This window comes from Zalophus californianus, chromosome 14 (genome assembly GCF_009762305.2).
Source record: "Zalophus californianus isolate mZalCal1 chromosome 14, mZalCal1.pri.v2, whole genome shotgun sequence".
Classification (NCBI taxonomy): Eukaryota; Metazoa; Chordata; class Mammalia; order Carnivora; family Otariidae; genus Zalophus; species Zalophus californianus.
In genome coordinates, this window is record NC_045608.1 from 12,021,693 (window position 1) to 12,048,382 (window position 26,690).

Below are 26,690 nucleotides of genomic sequence, written 5' to 3' on the forward strand. Positions count from 1 at the left end.
CATGACAGGGTTGGTAGGGGTGGGATTGGTCTCCTTTGGAGACTTTTATTGTCCTCTTAGTGAGAATGTAGTTTCTAATACTCTTTGCATCTGAAGCTTACTGGTGTCACGGAACTGAGCTCTACTTGGGGAGAACATGAGTGTGTCTGAAGATACCTGAAGATACCGTCATATCCCATAAACTCATTTCACCAGGTTTCTCAGAGTCTATCAAATGGAGTAGATCATTTTTTTTTTCTTCCCCTGGTGAGGGCACATCAAGGAGGCCCCTTGATGAGCTTAGTTACTGTTCCCTGTTTCCTTGGGGCCTCTGCTGAGAAGAAAGCAAGGGGAGTCCCGCTGTGGTCTCTTGGTCTCCCCAGGTCATGCTCCCCCAGTGCAAAGAACCCCTTTGGGTATTAAGGAGAAATATCTGAAGGACCCGTTCATATTTGAAGGTGATGGTGATGATGGTGTGACTAACAGATGCAGTTTCTTGAATGTCCCCATGTCCCTGGATTTCAGGCAAGGCGTTGGCCGCAACTCATGAGATCCTACTTGATTATGATCACAAGTATGTGAGGTAGAAGTTATGATGCCTGCTTCCTCTGTCTGGAGCCGAGACTTCGACAGTAAGGAACTGACTAAAGACTATGCAGGAAATCAGTGGGAGAGGTGCGATTTGAACATAGATTCTCACTGTGGGGCCCTGGTGGGGGTGACCAGGTGAGGCCCACTCACAGAGCAGGCCGGAAGCTGCTGGGTCTTTATCAGGAAGTGTCTGCATTCACTTCTCTGGTGATTTATTCCCAGGAAGACTTGGCTATTGGAAACGAGGCCCAGGCTTGCTTTTTCTTCCTTCTTGTGGAATGAATGCAATATATGTTCGCATGGGCGCCTGCGTCTGTGTCCAGGCTCATGTCCTTATGCATACCTGCCCTGTGCCCATACCTATATGTACACTGATGCCTGTACCTGGTACCACTGTCTACACCTCCGTTCCTGTCCATCTGTATGTCTGTACCTGTATTTGAACTTACCCTAGACCAGGGTTTCTCAACTTCGCTACTGTTGATACTTGGGGCTGGATAATTCTGTCATTAGGGACTGTGTATAGGATGTTCACCCACATTCCCGGGCTGTACCCACTAAGTGCCGAATAGCACCCCTGAAAGTTGTCACAACCAAAAGTGTCTTTAGCCAGATATCGCTCCCACACCCCCCAGAGTAAAATGATCTCCCCCCACCATTGACTCTCAGTGAGGGAGAAATGAGGTAAGAGGCACTGACTCAGTTTTGGCAAAGGCCCTAAGACTATAGATTTCAAAGGACCTTTACATTTCAGAGCAAAGATTGCCCAAGCAAGCTTTTCAAAGGAAGTGGCTAAAAACCAGATAGTTGTTCCAATGACCTTAACCAAAGAGACAACACAGAGAAGTCACCTGCCAAGCGATGCCGCGGGACAAGCCTCCTTTGCCCCCTCTCAGAGTCCAAATCATCATTTCTCCCTTGATTTCTTCTTTTCATTTATTCTTGGCCTGGCCAGGAAGGAGATGGCCGGCAGCGTCCATGGTCCACACATTTATCACTTTAGTCATTTTGTTTTTACTCCATAAGCAACCCTGTCTCTATCTAATCAGGGGGCTGCTTCCTGTTTTTGTTCACTGCCATTTGTCCTGCTGGAGCGATTTTTATCATCAAACAGTATGAAAATAGAATGTTAGGGATTGGCACCCCTCTCCTGTTGAAAGGCCATGGGGCTGGCCAGTTGGCTTGGGCAGAAGATACGGAAGTAGCCTAAGACCCAGGCATGTATTGTCTGCAGGACAAAAAAGAAGCCTGCCCCTCATTCCCTTCACATGGACTCCCCTCAAAAAATAAAAATAATGATGCAATTTGTTTAAACCTAGCGACATGTATTTACAAGCACTTCATGGTCATTCTTCCTGGAGAGCGGGGGGAATTTTCATCGTTTGATGAATGGGTTCCTTCTGCCATCTGGAATGTGCACAAAGGTGGGCATTCCCATTCAGGGGTGGCTCTTGACTTCCTCCCTGGTCAACGTCTGCAGCCCGGAAGGAGCCACGGTTCTCGATGTTGCCGCAGAATGGTGGTATGCGGGTGAGGAGGTGCTGATTCCAGATCTCTGGGCAAGCAGGAAAGCCCAATGACGTGAATGCCTCTAAAGGACTTTCTCCATGGGCCCAACAGTTTTGGCATAGCATGACCTTAGGCTACATACTATCTGCCGGTGGGAAGAAGGGTGGCCATGGTCAAAATGTGTTCTGTTGCTGTTAGTCCCCCTCTGTGACTTCTCGTTCAAAGTATTGAGTCAGTGCTCTTGTGTTAAGCACCTGCTGGGTGCCTGGCATCAGGAGAGCTACTTTGGGGAAAGAGCAGGAAACAGAAGACCAAGACAGAGAAAGCAGAGTCTCTACATAGTGAATAGTTTCTTATTTTTCAAGACTCAGCCACACTTCCATTTCTTTTATACCTTCATTGACAAACCCTTCTACTCCAGCTCCTCTTTCTCATTAAAAAAGAGAAAACAGCCAGAGTTCAAGACCTCAGTTACACATCATTATAAATTTGACCTGTGGTTGTAAATATGTGGCTCGCACACCTTCATCCTCCATGCCGGACCCACGGCAGACATTGATGACATCCTTTGCCCCATCTCTCTCTGTGACTTTAGGATTCTTCTCAAAAAAGCATTTCAAAGTCAAAACTGTTACCTCCTTGTCCCCACTGGAAGCTCCCATTCCTTCAGAATGCCAAGCAAAGAGCAAACCAGTACAATTTATTCACACCAATGTGCAAGCTGCTCTTAATATCTTCCTGAGTTTGGAGTTGCCCGATAAAATCCTGGATGCCGAGTTAAATTTGGAATTTCAGATAAATAACTATGAATTTTTAGTATAAGTATACCCCCAAGTATTATTGCACGGGACATACTTATACTAAAAAAATGATTTGCTGTTCGTCTGAAGTTCAAATTCACCTGAGAATCCTGTATTTTTCTTTGCAAAATCTGATGCCACGATCTAACGTCACCTTTTAAAAACAAAGTTGGGAGGCCCTGGCCTATATTAATCTGTAATGTTGCCATTTCAGGCCTGGGCCACGGTGGTGTGAGAATTTTGCTAGTAGATCTTTGGGAGGGGAAGTGGTTTAGGGCCTGCTGTGATGTAGGATGAGAGCCTTCCTTTGTCTCAAAATTACACCCCATCTTCCTACCCAGCCTGTAGGACAAGTGGTAGGAACCGAGACACATCAGGCTCACAAAGCTCACTAGCCTTTGGATAAATAGCCCCTCCGGCATTGCTTTGGGAACAGGAACTGGCAAGACAGCCAGTCTTGAGCCCACCAAGTCTCCCTGTCACCCATCCTGTCTTTGAGGATGTGGACTTTTTTTTTTTTTTTCTCAAGAGCACAATGGTAGGGATCCGGGAGGAGGGAGACAGGCAGAGCCCCAAGGGATCTTAAGATATCTGTGCACGGTTCTGGATGCTGAGGTCTAAGACGAAAACACTCTTCTGCGTTTGCCTTGGCTGTGTCCACGTCACTTTTTCAGACGGAGCTGGTCTTCACCTGGCATGTACAGGGGTGGCCCTCCTGGTTGTTTCCAGCCAGCGCACGTTCTGATGGATGGCTCCATGCCCCGCAAGATGTAACATATTTTGCGTACTACCTGATTTTAAAGTGTGCAAAGGTGACAGGTGGGCATGGCTGTTTGATAGCAAGTTGTCTGTCTTGGCTGGCAGTTCCCAAACTTTTCTGCCCGTTCGAGTCCTATGGAGATGCTTGGGTTGCTTCCCCAGACCAGCCAACTCAGAATGTCCAGGGGGTGGGAGCCAGGCAGAAGCACTTTTTTTTTTTTTTTTTTAAGATTTCTAGGTGATTCCAACATTTGGCCAAATTTGAACCACTGGTCTATATGCTAGACGTGTTTCTTCGGCTTCAGCAAACATGGTCTATGCTAGACGTGTTTCTTCGGCTTCAGCAAACATGTTCTCGGTGAGCTAGACACCCAGGGATGTAACTGGGGGAAAGTCGCCCTTCCTTGTCCGGCTGGGGGGGAGGAAGAGGGAGGAGGGAGGGGGTCCCCTCAGGATAGAGTGGCATTGTTTTGTATCAGTTTCTGGCTTTCTAGCTTGGCTGGGCTGAGGGAACAAAGAAGGCTTCATGCAGGACAAAAGCGCACTGTTTCACCTAATGAGGAACAGTTGAGAGGTCTGGAGACAGCACCCCATCAGTGAGGGACAGAGGGCGGCAGAAGAGAGGCTTGTGGGGCCCGCCTAATGAAGACCAGTTGAGAGGTGCCGGCCAGACACCAGACTCGCCTTTCTTTGTGAGCCCCCAACACCAGCCCCTCCCACCTCTCCTGTCTCAAGAGGCTTGTCCCCCCTTCCAGCGAGAGAGAGACATGCTCGGATTCATCTGTCACAGTGACGGGCCCTGACCTTGTGACCTCCTGAGCCATGCCCTCTGGCCCCTGGATTTGACCTTTCCAAAGAGCCCCCCATCCTCGGCCAGAAGGTCCCTATTGACGACCTGCTAGTGACCACCTGCTGAAGCTGCCCCTGAGAAATAAAAGCCAGCAAATGATTCACCGGGGACTCTTTGAGGCTTTGCTGGATGGAGTGCTGTGTCCGGCGCCCACAAAACCAATCTCTCTAATTGTCTGTCGCAGGACGCCTTTCCGCTTCCTTTCAGGACGCAGAGCTTCGTTGAACTTGGGGGCTTGTAAAAAGCAGCACTGTGAGACCGAGAGAGAGAGAGAGGGGAAGAGCTGCTGGAAGGGTCTCTGATGTCCCTGGCTAGTGTCCAGGCCCGGCTGGCAAGAGGACAGCATGGGCAGGGGCAGGCAGCTGAGCTGGAAGGATTTTACTCTCCCGGCGCACGAACTTCCAGAAACGCGGCTGGCTTCTGCAGAAGGTCCCACATTTAGGCCTGCCTGGGAACAAAGTGCTCTACAATCAGGCCCGCATTTACCCAGATTGTCGAGCCCCCCACAGGGCAATGGAGAGCTTGTATCATGCATAATCGCCCTTTGTGGGTTAACATGTTCAAATATTGGTGATTTTGTATAGTTTAAACTAATAACTGAATTCGGATGGGTTGGATCTTCTCTAAGAAAGACGTGATGGTATGTCGGTTGTCTATTGCTATATAACAGCTTTCCTCCAACTGGAGGGGCTTAAAAAGGCAAACATTTATCATCTCACAGTTTCCGTGAGTCAGGAATTTTGGAGCTGCTCAGCTGGGCAGGTCTGCCTCAAGGGCTCTCTTGAGGGTCTAGCCAAGATGTCAGCTGGGGCCGTGATCTCATCCGAAGGCTTAGGCTTGACCGGGGTGGGAGGATCCACTCCCAACGCGGTTCGCTCACAGGGCTGTTGGCAGGAGCGTCGTCAGTTCCTTGCCGAATGGGTCTCCCCACAGGGCTGCTTGAGTGCCCCACAGTTTGGCGGCTGGCTTCCCTCAGGATGAATGATCCGGGAGACAGAGTGAGAAGGAAGCTGCATTATCTCTTGTGAACCCCTTCTTGGAGGTCATACTCTGACATTTCCAGAACATCCTATTGGTTGCACAGGTCAGCCCTGTTCCACACAGGAGGGGAGCATACAAGTCTGTGAGTACCCAAAGTCCAGGGTCACTGGGTCCCATAGAGAGTCAATGCCATGTGATGGTTTACTGCTTCCCTGGCCATGTCCTCCCTGCACTTCTGGATGTATCTTGATGTTATTTGAAGGCTAAGTCTCTTTGTTACCTCTCTCCCCGTGCCTCCACTCTACTAAACAGGGGTCTGGTTAGCCAATAACTCTTACAACTTGTAGCTGGAGAATAGCAGGGACAGACAGTGTTGGCAAACACAGATGTCCTTCACTGTTTGGCATCTAGCACGCTGGTGCCCAGATCCTCATTTAAGGGAATTTTAAGTCTGGCAAGAGGAATGTTAGTATAGCATGTATTTTTGTAATTAATTTATTAGATACAGTTAAACCTCCTAAGAAACTCTGGCTTATACATTTTTCTACCAGCAACCATATAAATGACCTACTAAGCACCAAACAAGAAGTGAGAGCTGCTAATATTTATCAGGTGTTTACTGCATGCCGGACCCTTGGCTCAGGGCTTTGCCTGTCGGATCTCATCTGATTCTCATGATAACCCCAGAGCACTGTTATTACCCGAGTTCATAGAAAATGAGATTTGGATAGATTAAACCTTGTCCGTGCTCACAGGGCTGTCAAGAGTTAGGATTTGAAAGCAACTGTGTGATTTTGGAGTCTGAACTTCTAACAGTGACAATGAACCAGTTTGAATGAAGGGGCAGGGAGATTTGAATAGGTGGCCCCTAATATCCATTCTGTGCTACGATTCAGTGCTTCCAGACTTGGTTGCTTTATGTCACTGCAGGCTAGACTCTCTGGAGGCTGATGCTGAGATGGAGATTAGTGCACAGGAAGTTTATTAGGGACAGCTCTCAGGGTCCACACCCATGGAGAGGAGGGGAGAGAAGCCAGGATGAGTTGGAGGAAGAAGCTGATTTGCAGTGCAGTTCTGGGGATAACCTCGGCCAACCCCATGGCACACTCCAGAGCTGAGGCTGGCCCTTCATAGATGCCCCGAGTTGTGGGGAGGAGTCTGGTCTTTTATGCCCTCCTGATTAGTCACTGAATGTGGCCCTCTTCCATCTTGGAAGTCCCCAAATTGGGCTGATTCCTGAGGAACCACCTCTCAGCAGGAGTTCTAGCAATGATGAGAAGGGAGACCTGGGTGGTACCTCACCACATTCTGTGCCAGTTTCTGATCTAATTGAGAAAGTCATATATAGTCACATAGACTCAGAGACGTAGAGACACGTACACAGACACACCTGCACTCATACTCGGCAATCCCAGGCGCTACTAGATTGTAGGTTCAGTCATAAGAACTCACCTGAGTGTTTGGAAGAAGGAAAAAAGATACATTAGAGAGTTTCACAAAAATTTCTTCCTTCTGAATTGCCCCCTGTGATCAGTGCTGAGCCCCTTGATTTCTACCCTTGGCACAGACCCATCCAGCACAGAATATCTCCACACACGGTGCACAGTGCAACAATATACACAGGTTCACAACAGGACACACAGCGTATATCCCAACACCTGCATACGGACACAGACACAATCCATTCGCACACACACTCTAGCGGGTCCCTACAATATCCCCACATGTGTGTGCCCCTATGCACAACACACATATGCCTGTTCACACACAACGCGTAGCGACAGTACCTGACATGCTTGCATGCGTACACGAACATAGACAGTGGAGTTGGTCTAAAGTCAGTGAGCAGATCTCTTAAAGATGAAATTATCTTTGAAACGCTATTAAAATGCCCCCTTACAGGGAGATACATGGCAAACTAGACAAGTTTATGGGACCAACGGAGGCACATCCTACTTCCTATGCCTTCCCCAGGGTGTAAGATGCTCATTGAGGAGAATGTCGGGCAAAGTTCTGGTTACATTAGTCACTTTCTCTCTCTCTGTCTCCCTCTCCCCCCACCTTCCTTATCCTCTCAGTAGCTGAGTTCAGTGTTGGATAGACAGGTGATGTTTCTCCACTCTGTCACATTGCCAGGACACACACACACACACACACACACACACACACACACACACACACACTTCAGCGGTGGAAGAGAATTCTAGGAAGGAGGAAGAAGGAAGAATTCCTGTCTTTGCCCCTCTGATGTCCCTTCATCTGAGCCACCGTTGTCCTCACCACCTCCACACCGGGTACTGTGTCTCTGAGCCTAGTTGTCAATAGGAGGAGAGTGTGGAAAAAGACTGCCAGGCCCAGCGAAGGCCTCTGTGGCAATTGCCAGTCAGCCTCTTACCCGGGAGCAGACACTTTGTAAGTCTGAAGGGGCCGTATCAGATCGAATAAGGCTGCCTCCTTGGCGTCACCCATGGTTGGAACAGTGCATTCTCTTCCCTTTCTGGTCTTTTCCATAAGCAATGAGCTCTTTCTTCCCCTTTCTGGCTTCCCTGAACCCTCTTGCTTTGCCTGTTCAAGATTCATTGTTTGGGACAGGTTGTCCCCTGCTCCCACACCCCAAGATCACCCCTCTTCTCTCTCTGGAAGATCCCTCCTGACTGTGGGCTGCCCATCTGTGAGTTCACCCTGCATTTTTCATCAAGGGCTTCTTTCTATCCCCAAGCCCCATTTCAGCGGTCTCCTGCTGCTTTCCTACAGCTCATAACTCTTAGGCCAGGGGATTAACATGGTGATTTATCTGCAAAATTCCTTGAGTGAGGGATGAAGAGAGAGAAAAACCCACAGAAACCCTTGTCCCTGAATATTGAGTGGTTATTCTGTACACGTAGCAAATGATAAAACAAGCTCTAGGGGTCTGGGAAGGGGGGTTTTGGTGGTGACTGGATGGTTTGGATTCAGTCAGGGTATTGTTATTCTGGAAAGTTCCAAGATTTCCTCCCCACCCTCTACCCAACCCATACTGATAGTCGGGCCTACTTTTGTAGGCAGTCTAACTCTCAATGTAACTAGTGTTCCCCCACCTCTTCTACCTTCTCTCAAGACCCCCTAATCCAGATGGCAGTATCTGTTGGCTCTGCTAAGAACCACGTGACCATCCTTAGGCGCATCATTGGACAAAGGACTAATGAAGCCGCCTTCCTGTATCACCTATCAAGGAAGAGGTGACAAAGAAAACAGGAAGAGGGGATGGAAACAGAAAGAATGATCAGAGTCTCTCCTCAGCCTGACTTTGGCCATGACAGTTATAATTTGAGATTAATACTCCTAACGAGTTCTGTACGGAGGCCTCTATATGTCACTACCTGAAGCTCCTCCTGTTCTAAATTCCCTTTCTACTAGTTGAGGAGTACTCCTGGCTGGCTCAGGAGCCTGTGCCACCTGTAAGCCAGCTAGCCTCAGCCAAAGGCATGGTTTGCCAATGTAACATACAGAAGGACTGAAGGCATGTTTCCTCACTTCTCTTTAGCTTCCACTTAATGCTGGCGTGTCGAGGTCTCCAGAACATCAGGGAAGAGGGAGGTGGCAATGCCTTTTGGATATGGTACAGGTGCACAGGGAATGCATGGAGGGAGATTGTGGCACCCCGATCATGTGTTTCGTCATCAGAGTTGAGGCACAAGTTGGAGAACCCTATGAAAAGGAGAGGTGCCTTGTGCGGGGCGAGGGCTGAGGGCCTCTGGGACCTGGGTGGTGTTACTGCTGTTGATCTCTGTAAAGGCTGGAGGAGCTAGGGAAGCGGAGATAATGAAGAAATACAATTAATATGTGAGAGTAGAGAACTTGGTAAGGTGGTAAGGGAGGTAGGTCACCCTCCCCCTCCCCGCTATCTTCCCTTCCTTCCAGCTGTTGGCTCAAAAGGCTTCAGTGTGACATTCTAAAACGAAGCTCAGAGTTCACCAAAAGAGTCCTTGCCCCAGATTTTCAATCCCATGGTTTAACACTCTCCACTTAAAGCACTCCCCCAATGCCTTTTATTGCCTCTGTTTCAAAGAGTGTCAACAAGCCATTGGAGATCAATACACATTAGTCCATCTGTTTTCACATTGAGGCACTACCTTCAGCTTATGTCTTGCAATTGATTAATTACTTTAAGCACTGCCATTTTGATTTTGAGTTGAAGATCTCTTGCCTGATCTGCAGCCATAATTTAACTTGGAACCAACGGAGTTTTCCATAACAGCTCTGGTGGAACATTGCTTCTCCCCAGGGTTGGCCAAACCAGAGACTAAGGTAGTGTGCTCCAATCCCGAGGGATTGAACCAGAACCATGTTTTCTGGTTTCCTGACTTGGTTCATCCTTTTGGGTACCACTGGCTACTCAAAGTCTAGCCCAATGCAAATCCATTCATTACCCAGACTTTCACAGAACTCTTTACCTTCTCTAGCCAGATGCCAGTACAGCTAGTTGAATTTGGAAGATGAGCTGGTGCATAATGAAATCAGGGAGAACTAATTCAGGTATTGTCTCCCCAAATGTATTAAGCTAGCTATTGATGATCAGACGCTGGAGGGCACCAGCAACTATGCTCTGATAAACAATATTTGATGTATAAAATATACTGGCATTGTATAGGGCCTATTTCTCCATGCTCCAGCCATTAATTCTTGACACCAGTTCCTGATGGTAATTCTGACGTGGAGTCAGATGACTGGGATCTGGGCTATTTCCACAGTTGAGTGTGTGGATGCAAAAGTACAAATTACTGAAGGTTCACCAAAACCACACCATGAAACCCTTAATTATCCCCGTCTGCCAAGAGCATTTTAGCACAGATAATACGGCAATGAATACCCAAGGTGTCATTTATCTTTGGTTTTGGATTGTGTCCTATGACCGTTTCTTTTTGCATCAGATTTTCCATACCCAATATTGTTGTTACTACAATTAATTTTACATAAAGTCACAGCATTGTAGACTTGCAGAACCAGAAAGCAGTTGAGGGATTTGTTAGTCTCATGATTTTTATTTTTTTAAGTTAAAAACATTTTATTTTTGAGAGAGAGTACAAGCGGTGGAGAGGGGCAGAGGGAGAGGAAGGGAGAGAGAGAGAATCTTAAGCAGGCTCCATGCCCAGCATGGAGCCCAGTGCCGAGTCCAACACGGAGCTTGATCTCACAACCCTGAGATCATGACCTGAGCCGAGATCATGAGTCGGACGCTCAAGTGACTGAGCCACACAGGCGCCCTAAGTCTCATGATTTTCAGACCGTATGCAATAAAGATCTGGCGTTGTGGAGACGAGCCCTGGGCAGGAAAGACACTGGACGCATGTTTCCCATTGTATAGATAGCAAAACTGAGTCCCAGGGAGGGAATGAGAACTTCCAAGCTGGTTAGTAGCAGAGCTGGAGCTAGAACTTTGATCTTCTGGTTCTTAGAGAAAACAAATACCCATAACCAAGATTTAAGAGAATGATTAAAAAAAAATGTACACTAGTCTCAAAAACTGACCCATAGAACTTATAGAGCCTTCAAAGTTTTGGTCCAAGAATTATAACGTAAAGATTTCCAATATAGAATGTTTAATAGAAATTTTAGAAATTTTAGTTATCACCTACTTTACCAGGGTTGACCTGCAAATTGGAGTTATAAAAATGCAGAGGACAAGCATGCCAGGCAGACAGTGTGTGTGTGTGTGTGTGTGTGTGTGTGTGTGTGTGTGTGTAACAGTGAAAGCCAAAAAGACTCAGAGACACATTGAAACAGAATGTTACAGGATAGACAGAATAAGAGAGAGATTTTTTTTTTTTAAAGAACGAGCACAAGCAGGGTGTGTGGGGGAGGGGCAGAAAAAGAGGGAGAGAGAATCTTAAGCAGGCTCCATGTTCAGCATGGAGCCCGATATGGGGCTCGATCTCAGAACCCTGAGATCATGACCTGAGCTGAAATCAAGAGTTGGATGCTTCACTGACTGAGCCACCCAGGTGCCCCAAGACAGAGATTTGTAATAGAAGTTTCAAAAGGGAAAAAGTAGACAGCCTCACAGGAAATCTGTAACCCCCAGGAGAAGAACTCAGGCTCTGGAGTGAGAAGGATCTAGATTGTCACCCTGTTTCTTCTATTGTCTACCAGCACATGGTTTAGGGGGAGACAATGCACTTCTTTAAAGTACACTTTCCTCTTCAGTAAAATACATTAATAATTTTTATTTATTAGTTAGTACCTTTCTCAGAGGCTTGCATTGAGAATTACATGAGATTATATAGATTTTATATATATATATATATATGAAGTGTTTAGTAGAATGCCCAGCCTTTGCTTAGTATTTAAGAAATGGGAGTCATGGGGCACCTGGGTGGCTCAGTTGTTAAGTATCTGCCTTCGGCTCAGGTCATGATCCCAGGGTCCTGGGATCGAGCCCCGCATCGGGCTCCCTACTCAGCGGGAAGCCTGCTTCTCCCTCTCCCACTCCCCCTGCTTGTGTTCCTGCTCTCGCTGTCTCTCTCTGTCAAATAAATAAAATCTTAAAAAAAAAAAGAAATGGGAGTCATTATTATTTTGATTATGTCTACCTTTATTACTATTATTACCCAATGATATGCCAGTTATACAAAACTAAAAATTTCCCATAAGCTAGAAATTTCCATTTCTGTCCCTATTTTTCAACACTGTTTTTGAATCAAGAATTCTTAGACTTTCTATACATGTCTCCAGGTGGTCCAGAAGGGATTTTCAAATACAGCAGCTTCTCACAGGTAGGATAGCAGTGCTGTTATTGCTTTGATTATTGAGATCGAGAAAATATACCCGAAGTAATGCAAGAATGATAATTATAATTATACTCTGAGTTCCCAGATCTATGGCATTCTCCCACTGCATGGAGAAAAATCATTTCGTCTTTTAGATGCAGCTGATTACAATGATTTTCACTAAGTTGTCCCTGGCAGGTAATAATGGGGATTTGGATTTAGGGAGGGGACAGGAGAAAGGAGAAAGAAGCTACTATTTGCTTGCCTTATATCAGACATTTTACGTGATTTATTTCATTAACTCTTTAAGATAATCCTTTGATTCACATCTCCGAGTTACAGGCAGGAGACTTTAAGAGAGGACAATGTTCTTGCTTGATGTGTGGCACAACCAGAAAGTGCTCATGCCAACCCGAGAGTTCAGTCTTCCCAGGAAGGGATGTGAAGAAAAATAACAAAGGTGGCGGCACCTGAAAACCCAGGACGGATTTTCAGGGTGCGGCTCCCTGAGCAGCTCGGTCAAGTGAATGTGGTAGCCACCCCCCCAGCCCCCATGGTTTGCTTTGTTTGCCTTATTTTCTGTGCAGGCCAACAAAGTACCCCAGCTGAGAGAAAGCTCCAAAACATACGAACCCCCAAACTTACCCAGCCAAGGAGCATCCAAAAGACCAATAATTCCCTGGCTCCCTAATTTGGCTGGGAATCTTTCTTTTTGGTAATCACTCCAATATTCCTCCCCCCCCATTTTTGTTTTTTCTCACATGTCACCCTTGGCATGGTCCTGTGCCACCCAGTCCCACAAAAGAAGGGCTATGCGATTTCCCCCTAAAGCCAAATACCTTGGGTGTTAAAGTTGTGTCTTCTTAAAAAGGCTGATGGTGGCTTAGCCACAGAAGGATGAATCTGACGCTTGCACTCCTCGCTGGGAAGGCACTTGGGGGATGGTGTCACCTGTCACTGGGAGACAAAGAAAGTCATGTTCCGCCGCTCTGTGAATGGCAAATCTGTTGGAGTCCCTGACCTTGTTTGTTCAAATCCTGTCTCTTGTCTGACAGGGTGCAGGCGTGGGTTTTTGTTTTTGTTTTTACTTTTTTTAGGCTCTTTTCCAGATTTCTTTTGTGAACACTTACTCACGCAACAGAGATTTGGGGTTTTAGGATACCTGTTTCTAGAAGCTTCCATGATTTCATCTTTCTGCACGTTGCTCCCGAGAAGATGGGCTTCACATGATAGAGAGATTTATGAATCTACCTAGCAGCTTTCATAGAGTTAGCAGACTGAATGAGGAGACATCTTTTCTCTTTGACCTGTAGCAGAATTTTAGGGTGTGAAGAAACCATATCTGGCCTTATTGATCTGCTTACCTTCCGTCAGCCTGCAGATAAATGAGAACGAGTTTTATTTAAAGCAAGCAAACAATATTAGTTATGAAGAACATGGTATTCAAAGCTCCAGGTTCAAACCCTGCCCCCTCCTGCCATGTATCCTTACTTGCCGTAGGGGTTTAAGTGACCTCTTTGATATTTAGTTTATTCAGTTTTTTTATGAGGGTGACGTGAGATCAGGTGTTTCAGAGTTACCGGCTCATAGTGCATGCTCTGAAAGAACGCTGACTGATGAGAACAAGGATTTCTTCACCCAACCCCATGGGAAGCAGTGGGCCAGTTTGATAGGAAAGGTAACCAAAAATGGGGGTGGCCAGTTCATTTGATCTCAAACAGTCTGCACTTTAGAGAGAAAATGGTTTTTCCTAACTCACACCAGTGCCTCCACCTTTTATTTCTTCTAATGTACGCTTTGTCTTTCTTTAGAGCTTTGCTCATGCTGTTCTCTCCACCTGAGCCATGCTTCCCTTACTTTCCTTACCTCGTGAGCTCTTACTTTTATTCCCCAGGCCTCAGTTTAGAAACCTCCGTCTTTCTCTAGGGTTCCTCTCCTGCCCTTCTTCACCCAGCCCTGGTGACCCCCCCTTTTTGTGGTCTCCTGCACCCTCTACTCACCCACCTCACAACACTTAACCTATCCTGTTGCCACGGACTTTTCTGTGCCTCTCTTTCCCACCAGAGCTCAAGATCCGGAGGGACAGAGCCTGGGTGTTCTTCACTGTTGGATCCCCAGCCCCTAGCCCAGTTTGGGAACAGACCAGATGCTCGGCACACATCTGCTGGTTGAGTGAAGAAAGCATGGGTGAACAGAAGTTCTGAGCACCACAGTGAAAGAGTCTCGGAAGATGATTACGAAATGGCGGCCACGGATTAGTCAGAAGGGAGACTGAGATGCCTGTGCCAGCTAACCTTTGTCCTCTCTCCAGTGGACCCTCCGGTGAGGGTTCTGTGTCAAGGCCTGGCACCATCAGATGGTGAATGGCCTGATGGAGGCTCCCCATTAAAAACAGAGAAAGTCCCCTGGCCTGCCCGGAGGAGGCCTGCTTCTCCCCGCTGCTCAGGCCTCACTCCTTGCCTGGGGTCTTTCCTCCATTTTTCTGTCTGGGGCCCTGTCTGCTCTTGGAGTCAAGAGGGGACTGTCTGCACCTTCTGTGGAGACAGCGAGGGAACATGACGTCTCACTCTGGCCCCAACCCCGAGCGTCATTGGTGTTGGCTGGGGATCAAAGCCGCTGTTCCATTTTTAACCTTCATCAGGGCCCCACCTCACCCTGAGCATGTGTTCCCGACATTTCATTGTGTGCCAGGGGGATAAACAAAACCCACCCCCTGAGTCTAGGGAAGGATGCCTTCGGGGGAGCTCTGAACCCGGCTGAGGCAGATAAGTGTTTTTCCCACCCAGGGCCCCCCTTGAGCACTGCGGTTTTTCCTGAGCTTACATGACACCACCATAAGGGAGATGGATGGCTTTATTTTTGTGCAGAACAAATCTACAGATGGTGACCCCCGACCAAAAAAAAAAAAAAAAAAAACCCAAAAAACAACAACAGAAAAACAGAACCTAGTGTATGGAGGTGGGAGGTCAGGGGTAGGGGAGTCTGTCTTTGGCTGTGCTCTCTCTCCACGTCCCCTACCTTTCTTCTTCTCTTGAGTTGCCTATAAATGCCACCAATGTCCCCCTCAGTTGGGTATCGGGAATTTTGACAGGAGACCATTTGATTTTCAAACTATCTGCTAATCAAGGTACCAATAAATACATGCTTTTAGAATTTTCAAATAATTGAAAATAGGTGTAAGGCAGAAAGATGGTGTCTGGTACAAAATAGGAACTCAATATTTGTGGAAGGAAGGAAGGAAGGGAAACAAAAATCCACCTACAGTCCATCCCTGTTAATATTTTGGTGAACACTCGTCTATATTATGTATGTATATTTGAGTGACATATACAGATAGGATCATACTATAGTCCATGTAATATATTCATACTTTCTACATGTGCATAATAAATACTATACCGTATTCTGCTACACGAATACACGTAGTAGAGTCACAATGTGCATATACGTGCCCTGTACACATACATTATGTATACACATATAAGAATATATTGTCTACCATGCTGCACTGTGCTGTTCTATAATATAGTAGCTATAAAAAGCATAGTAGTGTGTTCATACCGTAAGCGCAAAGAGGATCAAACTGTTCACCGTGTTTCAGAATCTGCTTTTTTTTTTTTTTTTTTTTCCACCATGCCCTGGGCATCTTTCCATGTCTATGAGCGTAGAACAAATTTATCGCAATTCACCGCTTCCATTTGTGAAGCGGTGCTATTTACTGACTCCACCAGCTCCAGAGAGCTGGTTTTGAAATCCCCACCTTAAAGTTGGCTCAGACTCTCCTTTTTCTCTTGTGACTCTCCCTCTCGGCTGTCTTCAGGTCGCATGGAGTCAAGGTCACAGTTTTCTGCTTTCTGGATCGCAACCTTGTCCACATTGGGAGAGCAGATGCACACTTGCTGGATCCTGTGGATTTCTCTGGGATGCTTCAGCTTGGACAAAACAGCCCTCTCTTTGCCTTTATCGATCTCAGTGTTTGTTTCTTTGTGGAAATAGTTCCTGAATCAGACTTTCAGGGGATGAGGTCTGCAGATTTACAGTTTTTAAAGAGCTCTGTGCATATTCTGATGTACAGTCTGTGTATTCTGATGTACAGTCAGAACCAAGAAGCATGGTAAGACATGGAGAGAAATGCCCTCTGATGTCCCAAAGGGTCACAATGTCATTCTACCTTTGACCTTGCAAAAGTGACTTAATTTGTATGCAACACGGTTTCCTCGCCTGGAAAATCGGGGAAATTATCATCGAAACAGGCTTCCTGGATTATTATGAGGACTAAAGTAAGTAAGTGCCCGGTACACAGTAGCTGCTTAAAAATGTCAGCTTTTATTATTTTCCAAGAGGCGTTGGATCTAGCAGATGGTAGGCTCTGAAATTAGCCATTTCTGGGTTTGAATCTGAACTGCACCTCTTTGCAGATGAGTGACGTAAATCCTATGAGTTTCCATTTGCTCATCTGTAAGTTGGAGCTGAAATATTTATCAAAGGTTATTGTCATAAAGCTCTAGGGCATTCAAATGGTAGTTGCTCTTAGGGTTTACTAAATTCTAACCTTCTGTCATCAAATCCTAGGAAAGGCTTGACTTGTCTACTATTCCCACATCTGTGGCCATGTTTTCAAGGCTCTTGTGCCCTAAGACAATGCCCACTGATATGTAGAAAACATGGAGACAAGAGCCAGAAACTTCATTCTAATCCAACCTTTCCTATTTACTTCCCGAATGACCTTGGACAAGGCACACAGCCTCTCACTTTTCTTGTTTCTCAATGGTTGATACTATTTATAATAAAAACAACTCTGAGTATATTCTTGGTAGTTAGCAGTTTAAAAAGCATTGTTCATAGTCTGTATTCTCCCTGAACATCCCAGCCAATGGTGGGGGTTCATAAATACACATTTAATACAACATTCTATCAAATTTGGAACCCTTTTGGAATAGCTTTATTTTTCTAAATTAGGAAGCAAGTTGTGGGCAGAAGGGTCGAAATGGGTGTTACTACTTACTGGGCTAGTAAGAGTATTCCATTGTTAATCCATTCAGCAAGCATTGTGTGGTTGCCTGTAATGTGCTAGTCATCGTATTATGACTTGAGGATAAAATAAGGTACTATCATTGCTCTTGGGAGTCTTGTCTGAAGGGGGAGATGTACTTGGCACATTTAGTAAACTGGAGTGGTGGCAGGTGGTCTAATCAAGGTGTGTGCAGTGTAAATTGGAGGAGCAAATACTTAATCCTGCTTGCAGGACAAGGTGGGTGGTGTTCACAAGATGTTTTAAGGCCAGAAAATCTGAATTCATCCTCTGTGATGAGTTCGCTAGATCAAAATGGGGGCTGATGGGGTGAAGGTCAAGAGGCAGCTCTTGGCAGATGGTATCCTGTGTTTAAAGGCTAAGAGGCAAGACCCATTATGGTATTTTCAAGGTACTCTGAGTTGTCTCAAGAGCAATTTGTGCAGGAGAGCAGGAGATGAAGCTGAAACAGTCAGCAGGGGCCAGAGTTTGGGGAACTCTGAATTCCCCATTCAGGAATCTTCCTGTTCAGAGAGCAATGATGGTTTTTACATGGAGGAATACAGTGGTCCAAATTGTGTTTCTGGATGACTGGACTTGGTAGTTTCTTTGTTTGAGTTCTCTAAAGTGCAGATCCTGAGGCGAGGATTTGGGTTGATGTGATTTATTTGGGATGGGACCTCAGGAGGGGAGTGGGGAGGGAGGCGGGGAAGGGGAGAGAGCCAGTGAAGGGTACATTACGGGGCATGTGGTGGTGGTGGTGGGGCTCCATTCCTTCAGATCTCTGGGTGACATTGTGGAAATCTCGGGTTTCTGCCTCTGTGGCTGAGAAAGCTGAGGTATTTATCCATTGGCTCCCCCCATCCCTGGTTGAAGGATGCTCGTGGGGTATCCACTCCCTACTCCCCGGTACTCCCTCTATGTCCCTCCTGGGCTAAGCATACTCTGAGCCAGAGAGCAGCCTCGGACAGAGAGATGAAGTGGTCGGGGTAGGAAGCCAGGTGTAGGGATTGTCACTGAAGCTTTAGGTGAGATCTGGGGTAGACTGAGGGGATGTGAGCAGGGCATTGACTGGGGCTGCCTTGTGGGGAGAGGGGAGGGTGCAAAACCAGAGGGAGACATGATAAACACCTAAATTAGGGCAGTTATGGCAGAGATGGAGGGGAGAGGGTCACTGATTCTACTGAGTAGCACCCATAACAGTCGCAAAGTGGACAATGGCCCTTTACAGTCACCGAGGAAGTGACACAGGGATTCCTCAGCCTGAGCAGACAGGTGACACCTACCTGCAGATCCACTCGAGAACGGCTCTTAGTTCATGTTTTTCTACTTTCTCCGCCTTCCTATTTCCTGGACATCAGTGATGTGTTTTGACTCTTTGATTCTGTCTTTCTAAAAAATACAGCCTGTGGTGTGGTTCTGTTCTTTTCTTTTCTTTTCTTTCCTTTTTCTTTCTTTCTTTTTCTTTCTTTCTTTCTTTCTTTCTTTCTTTCTTTCTTTCTTTCTTTCTTTCTTTCTTTCTTTCTTTCTTTCTTTCTTTCTTTCTTTCTTTCTTTCTTTCTTCCTTCCTTCCTTCCTTCCTTCCTTCCTTCCTTCCTTCCTTCCTTCCTTCCTTCCTTCCTTCCTTCCTTCCTTCCTTCCTCCTTCCTTCCTTCCTTCCTCCTTCCTTCCTTCCTTCCTCCTTCCTTCCTTCCTTCCTTCCTCCTTCCTTCCTTCCTTCCTTCCTTCCTTCCTTCCTTCCTTCCTTCCTTCTTTCTTTCTTTCTTTCTTTCTTTCTTTCTTTCTTTCTTTCTTTCTTTCTTTCTTTCTTTCTTTCTTTCTTTCTTTCTTTCTTTTTCTTTCTTTCTTCTTCCTTCCTCCCTCCCTCCCTCCCTCCCTTCCTTTCTTCCTTTCTGGTGGTCAATTTTCTGTGTCAGCTTGACTCAGCTAGAGTGTAGAGTGATCCATCAAATGCTAATCTGGAGGTTTCCATGAAGATATTTTGTAGGTGTGATTAAGGTCCATAATGAGTTCATGTCAGCGAATTCCTTGCAACAAATCCCTTAATATATATCTGTTACTGGTTGTCTTTCTCTGGTCAAACCCTGACAGATACAGTGTCCTCCTAGGAAGTGTGATGGCTCGTTTTGTATGTCGACTTGACTGGCCATGGTGTGCCCAGATAGTCAATCAAACATTTTATTGTGGGTGTTTCTGTGAGGCTGTTTTGGGATGAGATTCACGTTTAAATTGGTAGACTGACTAAAGCAGATTGCCCTCTTGAATGTGGGTGGTCCTCATCCAATCAGTTGAAGGCCTGGATGAAACAAACAGGTGGATGCCCTCCCCCGCAACCCCAAGAGAGAATTCTTCTTGCCTGACTGTCTCTGAACTGGGACATTCACTTTTTTCTTGCCTTTGGACTCAAATGGAAACATCAGCTCTTCCTGGGTGTTGAGTTTGCCCATCTTCCAATGAGAATGACACTATCAGCTCTTTTGGTTCTTAGGTCTTTGGACTCAGACTACAACTAAACTGGTGGTGCTCCTGGGTCTCCCGCTTGCCAACTCACCCTGTAGCTGTTAGGATTTGTCAGCCTCTCTAGTTATGTGAGCCGATTCCTTATAATAAATCTCACTATTCATCTCTTTATCAATATATTCCATTGGTTCCGCCATTCTTGAGAATGTGACTGATGGCAAAAGTCAATATTCTTTGTAAATCTTCTGGGCACAGAGTGGTCACATGACCCAAGCCTGGCCCATCAGAATTCTACTGTAGCCTAGCTCTTCTTTGGTTTCTTTAGGCTTGCCCACTAGTGCCATGGGTGCCCTCTCTGAGTCTGGCTCTGAAAATGGAATAAGGACTTACGTTTGGCCAACCTGGTCCTCCCTCAAAACACTGCTTCCATGGCTGCTCTTTAGATTCTGGAACTGCCTTTGTGTTTGAGTGAGAGTTGTCCCATCTCTCCACACTCCTGTAGAGGGTCAGCATCGGCTTTCCTCTGCCCCTGTCTTAGGAATTGGAAATCCCCTACTGGATGGACAGAGATATGAATGGAACTTGGCTAAACACCTACTGAGTATCTGTAGTGTCACTTCATTACCAAAGTGTTAGTGGAGGTCAACCAACAGACAAGAGAGAGGTCATGCTCTCACTCCGAGCTTTTAGCTGTTCTCCCTCTCAGCCAATCTGCTAGACTGCTGGCCTTGCTTGGAGAAATGCCTGTCACCAGATACTTTCTTCCCATCTCAGTGTTCTGTATACAATCTTATTTCCTACTGTGATTGGAACCTCCATTATGAAGGCCCTAACGAGGTCCACCCCATAAAGCACATACACATAAACTCTGTCCCCTGAGCCCCCAGAATCTAGACTATCAGGCATACTTATCCAAATAGCTCCTAAAACTTTGAAACATTAATCCCATTTGCTCCTAAATCCTGGGTAACCTCATGAAAAAAGGGCGAAAAGAACCCTTGTTTTGTGGCTTTTCAAGATGGAAGATTTTGACAGACCTGAGTGGCGCCTAGCCATTACTGGTCTAGTAGCCACTTACCGGAGCTGCTACACCAGCAGACGCACAGTTAAATACGAGGGTGTGTCCCAAATCAGTAGTTGCAATCAGAGATATTAAAGCCATTCCAGGATTCAAAAAACTAAAATAAAATAAAACTCCCAGCCAATGCAGTGTTAATGGTCTGCTAATAGTTTTAATGGCTCCTTCTATAAATGTGCAAAAACCCCACTTCTTTTTCTCAGTTTGGTTTTACCTATTTTCTGAACTCAGGGCAGAAAAAGGATAGCATGGGGGGAAAATGGGGAAGTGGTGATGGATGGAGGCCCCGCTGGTCTCTTGCTGGGCTGCCCACTGGTTTCCTGTGACCAAAAAGAGCTGAGAAAAGAGCTGAGATTTTTCACGTTTGTTCTAAGGACAAAGCCAACCTGTGGGGGGAAAAAATACAAGGTAGAGTGTAGAGAATCAGAAGCCTGCATTGGAGTCCCATCTATGCCTCTGGTTAGCCTTGGACAAGTCATTTGCTTTCCTCTATCCTTCGGTTGTAGCTGAGCTGGATCAGTGACCCCAAAAGGCTACCCTAGAGCTTCGCTTGTGACAAAAGGTGTTAAAATGCAGAGCCCCAGGCCCAATACTTACTGTGTTAGAATCTCCATCCCACAGCTACGAGTGTATATTTTTCACCATCCCCCCAAGGTGATTCTTTATCAAAGTCCCATTTGGAAATCACCATACTAGTCAGCCCCTGGTCCCTTCTAGCCTTAGCGTTTTCTGAGAATAGCCACGGACAGATTTGGGGTTTTCTCTTCTCTATTGCAAGAGAGTTCTCTCATTAGCTTCTTGGCTCTTGTGTCTCAGTTACTCCTGATAAGTGCTCCCAGAGTCACCCTCCTTTGTACAGAAAACGTTATGGGTATTCTGATGGGAGCTAAAGGCAAGGAAGTTCACCGTCTCTGATTTCTAGACAGAACTTAGCCTTTGAATTTGTTTTGGGGCCCTTAGTGAAATGACCTGGGTTGGCTGTCTCGAACTCAGCCCCATGGAAAATCCACTGGAGAATCTAGAGACCTCAAGTTTGTAGTTCAAAAAACAACCAAATCATGTGGTGCCTGGGTGGCTCGGTAGTTCAGTGTCTGCCTTCGGCTCAGGGTCCTGGGATCGAGCCCCACGTTGGGCTCCCTACTCGGTGGGAAGCCTGTTTCTCCCTCTCCCTTTCTGTCTCTCCCGACTTGTGTTCCTGCTCTCCCTGTCTCATTCTCTGTCAAATAAATAATAAAATCTTAAACACAAAAAACAAAAAATACAACTAAATCAGAAACCCCGTTTCCAGTTTAACGACACGCCAAGCCACATGTTATCATATATTGAGCCCTTACTCCGGCCCACGCACTTTATGTAGACTGTCCTTTCAACCTCCCCATCCTTGGTACTATTATTACTGCCCCCATTTTACATTTGAGGAAATCGAGGTACATGGAGGCTACATCATTTCCCCAAAGTTCTCTAGCCAGGAGGCATTAGAGGTATGATTACAAACCTAAGTGGTCCGGTTCCTAATGCCAAGCACCTCAAAATCAGCCTCTCCCGTCCCTTTTGCTGCTGTGAGCCGTGAGTTTATTTAGCATCTACTCTGTGCCTGAAACCTGGTAAAATCTTTATACCTATTGACACTTCATGAAAGCCTTGTAAAGTAGATATGGATTTTTTTGTCCAAGATGGAGGCTGAGTGCTTTTCTCTATCTTCCCAGAGTTCCACAGTAGCTGGACTTAAATATATGTGCTTGATAGAAGAATCCCACACATAGCATAAACTTCTTTGTGTGTGTGTGTGTGTGTGTGTGTGTGTGTAGCTGGACTATGAAACAACGCTTTTGCGTAAAAAGGGATGGACTGTGCATTGTCCAGAAAAGTCTACGGGGTACAGACTCCAATCTTTAATTCCCTGTTTGTAAGAAGTGTGTTCCAAATAAAACAAACAGACCCCTTGTGATCACCATCGTGCTGCCTGCCCTTAGCCTTCTTGCACGTCCGGCTTTCTCTCTCCCCCCATCCCCCCAGCAGCTGCTCCCTTCACTAAAGGGAGCCGGGGACGTTAGTAATGGCATATATATATATATATATATATATATATATATATATATATATTTTTTTTTTTTTTTTTTAATTACAGAAAGGATTGTTTAGACTGATTGCAGGGCCATAACATGGAATCACAGTGTGACAGGTTGAGAGCGATCTTGCCAGACCAAGAAAGGACTGATTTCACGATGATTTTGGTGATTCTGCTCCCCCACCGCGTTTAGCCCAATGCCAAGATTTATAGTGTAATGGGAACTAGGTGGGATTTGATCACTCTCGGCTTCAGTTTACCACTGACCAGACCAAGCGTCAGGTTTACTTAGCAGAGTCTGGAGCCGGGGAAGAGGGGAGTGTGCCCGGCTGAGAATGCAGACCTTTGTTCTCTGTGTGAGCGGGAGCCACGGTTTCCCACTGCAGGAACCTTGGTTTGTCCATCTGTACAATGGGATGATTGGGTTGGAAGACTCCCAAACCCCTTTTCAAGTGGAACATTTATTCGGGTTTGTTCACTTCTTCTCAACCCACAGGAGCAGAGCGGCTGCTCCATGCCTGGCTCTCCTGCTGGGGGCCTTGGGGACACAGAAAGGCTTCCGGACAGCCAGCACACCTGCTCTGCAGGCAGCCATTGTGTCTCACCTCGGCCACTGTCCAGCTGCATGACCTTGGGCAAGCCACCTCCCCTCCCCGAGCTGGTTCATCGGGTCATGATGAGAGGCTTACAGAAAGAAGTTTCTCGAAGTGTGACCAATGACTTTTGGGTTCAGCAAAGCCCGGGGTGCTTGTTAACAACTTGGATCCCTGGACCCCAGCCCAGATCTGCTGAATCGAAATCTCTTGTGAGGAGGAGAGGGGGATAGGCATTTCAGCAAGGACCCCAAGGTGATTCTTCAACATACTGACATCAGATAATGTGTTAAAGTGCCTCTCGGTTTTTGAGTGAGGGCTGCATGCATGCTTGCTGACTTTTATGAATGTGTGCTCTGGAAAAAATGCCCTTTGCACATGACTCCATGATTTATTCTCTTTCTCTGGCACGTGTAGGTTTCCTCTTTATTGATAAATATGCATGTATGTGTGTGCATACGTGTGTAGGTACACACAGATCTAGACACATCTATAGCAAAACTCTATTTACTGAAGACTTGTTATGTGCTAAAATTTTACTTATATAGCCATATTTAATCCTCATGTATACCCTAGAGCTAAGTTCCATTAAAAGGGGGGAATGGGAGCTAGAGAGAGGTGAAAACTTGCTCAGTGGGGGCACCTGGGTGGCTCCGTAGGTTAAGTGTTTTACTCTTGATCTCAGCTCAGGTCTTAATCTCCCGGTTGTGGTGGGTAGGAGCCCCTCATTGGGCTCCACTGGAGTATAGTGGATGATGCCCCCTGGAGTCTTACATCGAGGAGGTCCTATGGCCAAGCCACCCTCCTCCAGTGCTCTTCTGGGTAGCAGAGTTCAGTCCTGTGTGACAAGGCCTTTATTTTCTACTCGCCTGTGCTCATGCACAGCAACTGGAGGGCTTGTGGTGATGGAACTGAGAGTTGTCCTGGCCTCCTTCCCACCCCTCGCCCTCCTATTTTTTTGGGGGGGGGTCCCGATTCTTTTGATCCATTTATCTATGGTAGCATAACAAAATGCCCCAAATGTAGTGACTTAAAGCTGTTTTATTTTTTAACGATGTCGCTGGTTAAGAATTTGGGTAGGGCTCAGCCAGGAGATTCTTCTGTTTCATGTAGCCATTATCAGAGGTCCTTGGGCTGGTCTAGAGCAGGGGTCAGAAAGCTATGGCCTGCAGGCCACATCCAACTTGGATCCTGTTTTTGTAAAGAAGGTCTTATTGGCACTCAGCTGGACCCATTTCTTTATGTACCGTCTATGGTTGTTTGCATGCTGTGGCAGCCGTGTTGATTACCATCTTACATTTTACCTAGAAAGTGTTCTGATCCCTGGTCTAAGGTGTCCAAAATGGTTTTACTCACTTCTCTGATGCCGTGGAGGGCCTGGCTGGAAGACTGGCTCAGCTAGGACCTTTACCAGACTGCCTACATGTGGCATCTCTCCAGCATAGAAACCCCAGTGTACTTGAACTTCTTCCAGGGCATCTGAGGAATCAAAGAAAGAATGTTCCAAGAGGCCCAGGCAAAACCAAGAGGCCTATGGCCTTGCCTTAGAAGCTTGAGAATGTTCTTTGTGCCATATTCCATTGGTTGAAAAGTTCACTAGAATCAGTACAGATTCCAAGGAAGAGAACTAGCTTTCTTCTCTCAGTGGGAGAGGTAACAAGAATTTATAGCCATCTTTCATCTACCACACTTCATTTCTGAAAATCTTTCTAAAATACTTGCATCTCCTTTCTGGCCTTGGCCAGTGAGGATCACAATGGAAATCTTTCTTTGATGATAAAGTGTCTAGGAGACACTTGGCTGGGGAGGGTGATAGCAGCATTTATTCTATAAATATTTACTGCCCTCCTACGAAGTGCTCTGCACTCAGCTGGTTATTAAGGATGCAGTGGTGGATAGGAACATGTGGCCTCTGTCCCCATGGGACTCAGTTTCATGAATGTACATGTGAGTGTTGCAGAAGGCATTAGAAATTAAGTTGAATATGCTCTGAGCTCCCCTTTTATTATTTATTTATTTCATTTAAAAAAATTTATTTGTCAGAGAGAGAGAGAGAGTGAGCACACAAGCAGGAAGAGTTGCAAGCAGAGGGAGAAGCAGGCTCCCCACTGAGCAAGGAACCCAATGTGGGACTCGATCCCGGGACCCTGGGATCATGACCTGAGCTGAAGGCAGATGCTTAATTGACTGAGCTGCCCAGGCATCTCTGAGCTCACTTTTGACTAAATTTCTGAATCCAGCTTCATCTTTTTTCAGATCCATTCTTTTTTCCACCTAAAAGTGAAATAGAAGAAAGGAATTCCAGTTAATTGAAGGTTCCAGATAGTCAGAACTTTGGTTAAATGCGTTTTCATTTTTCATAGCGTTTATGTGTAGATGATGTTTTGTCATTCATATATTTTAGAGTTTACCTTCATTTTGCTGTTATCTTGAGTGGTCTAAGTCCCATGGTGGTGATGATCATGTGTCTGCTCCCCACAGCCCCTAAGTCGGAACTCTGAAATATCAGTGGTTCAATGAATGGATTTGCATCCACATGGCTGCAAGAGGAAATGGCTTCTGGGAACATGGAATGAGAACGATCTATTCCAGGGGCGCCTGGATGGCTCAGTTGGTTAAGTGTCCGACCCTTGATTTCAGCTCAAGTCATGATCTCGGGGTCCTGGGATTGAGCAGTGCCTAGGCTCCCTGCTCAGCGGGGAGTCTGCTTCTCCCTCTGCCCCTCCCCCTGCTCGTGCTCTCTCTCTCTCTCTCTCTCAAATAAATAAAATCTTAAAAAAAAAAGAAGGATCAATTCCAAAGCTCAGCTCCAAGTGTCTACTTGACACTTTATAGTTGTTCATTGTCAGAGTCTAACATGGCAGGTTCTCCACATATCTGTTTGTGTGGGTCATGGGTATTTCTGACAACCTTGACCTCGTGGCCCACTGGGAGCTGATGTTCCCATGTCACATCCTGATGCCTCAGTGGCCAAGGTCTCAGGAAGAATAGAGGCTTTATTGGTCTTTTCCCACATCTATCACATTTCCATCAAATCTCTCCCCTCCTTGGACCTTTCAACGCTGCCTATCAATGGCTTCATTGTAGTGGTGAACTCTCATTATCTGAAAATTCCTTGCTGCTTACCTTTCTTTTTCCTGTAGGGGTGGAGGAGGACGTTCCTTTGTGTGTGTGTGTGTTTTAATGAATCTACCTGTACATCCATTAATTTGTTTTAATTAAGTATGTCATTCCTGGGAGCCAGTACTTTTTATTGGGGTGTAAA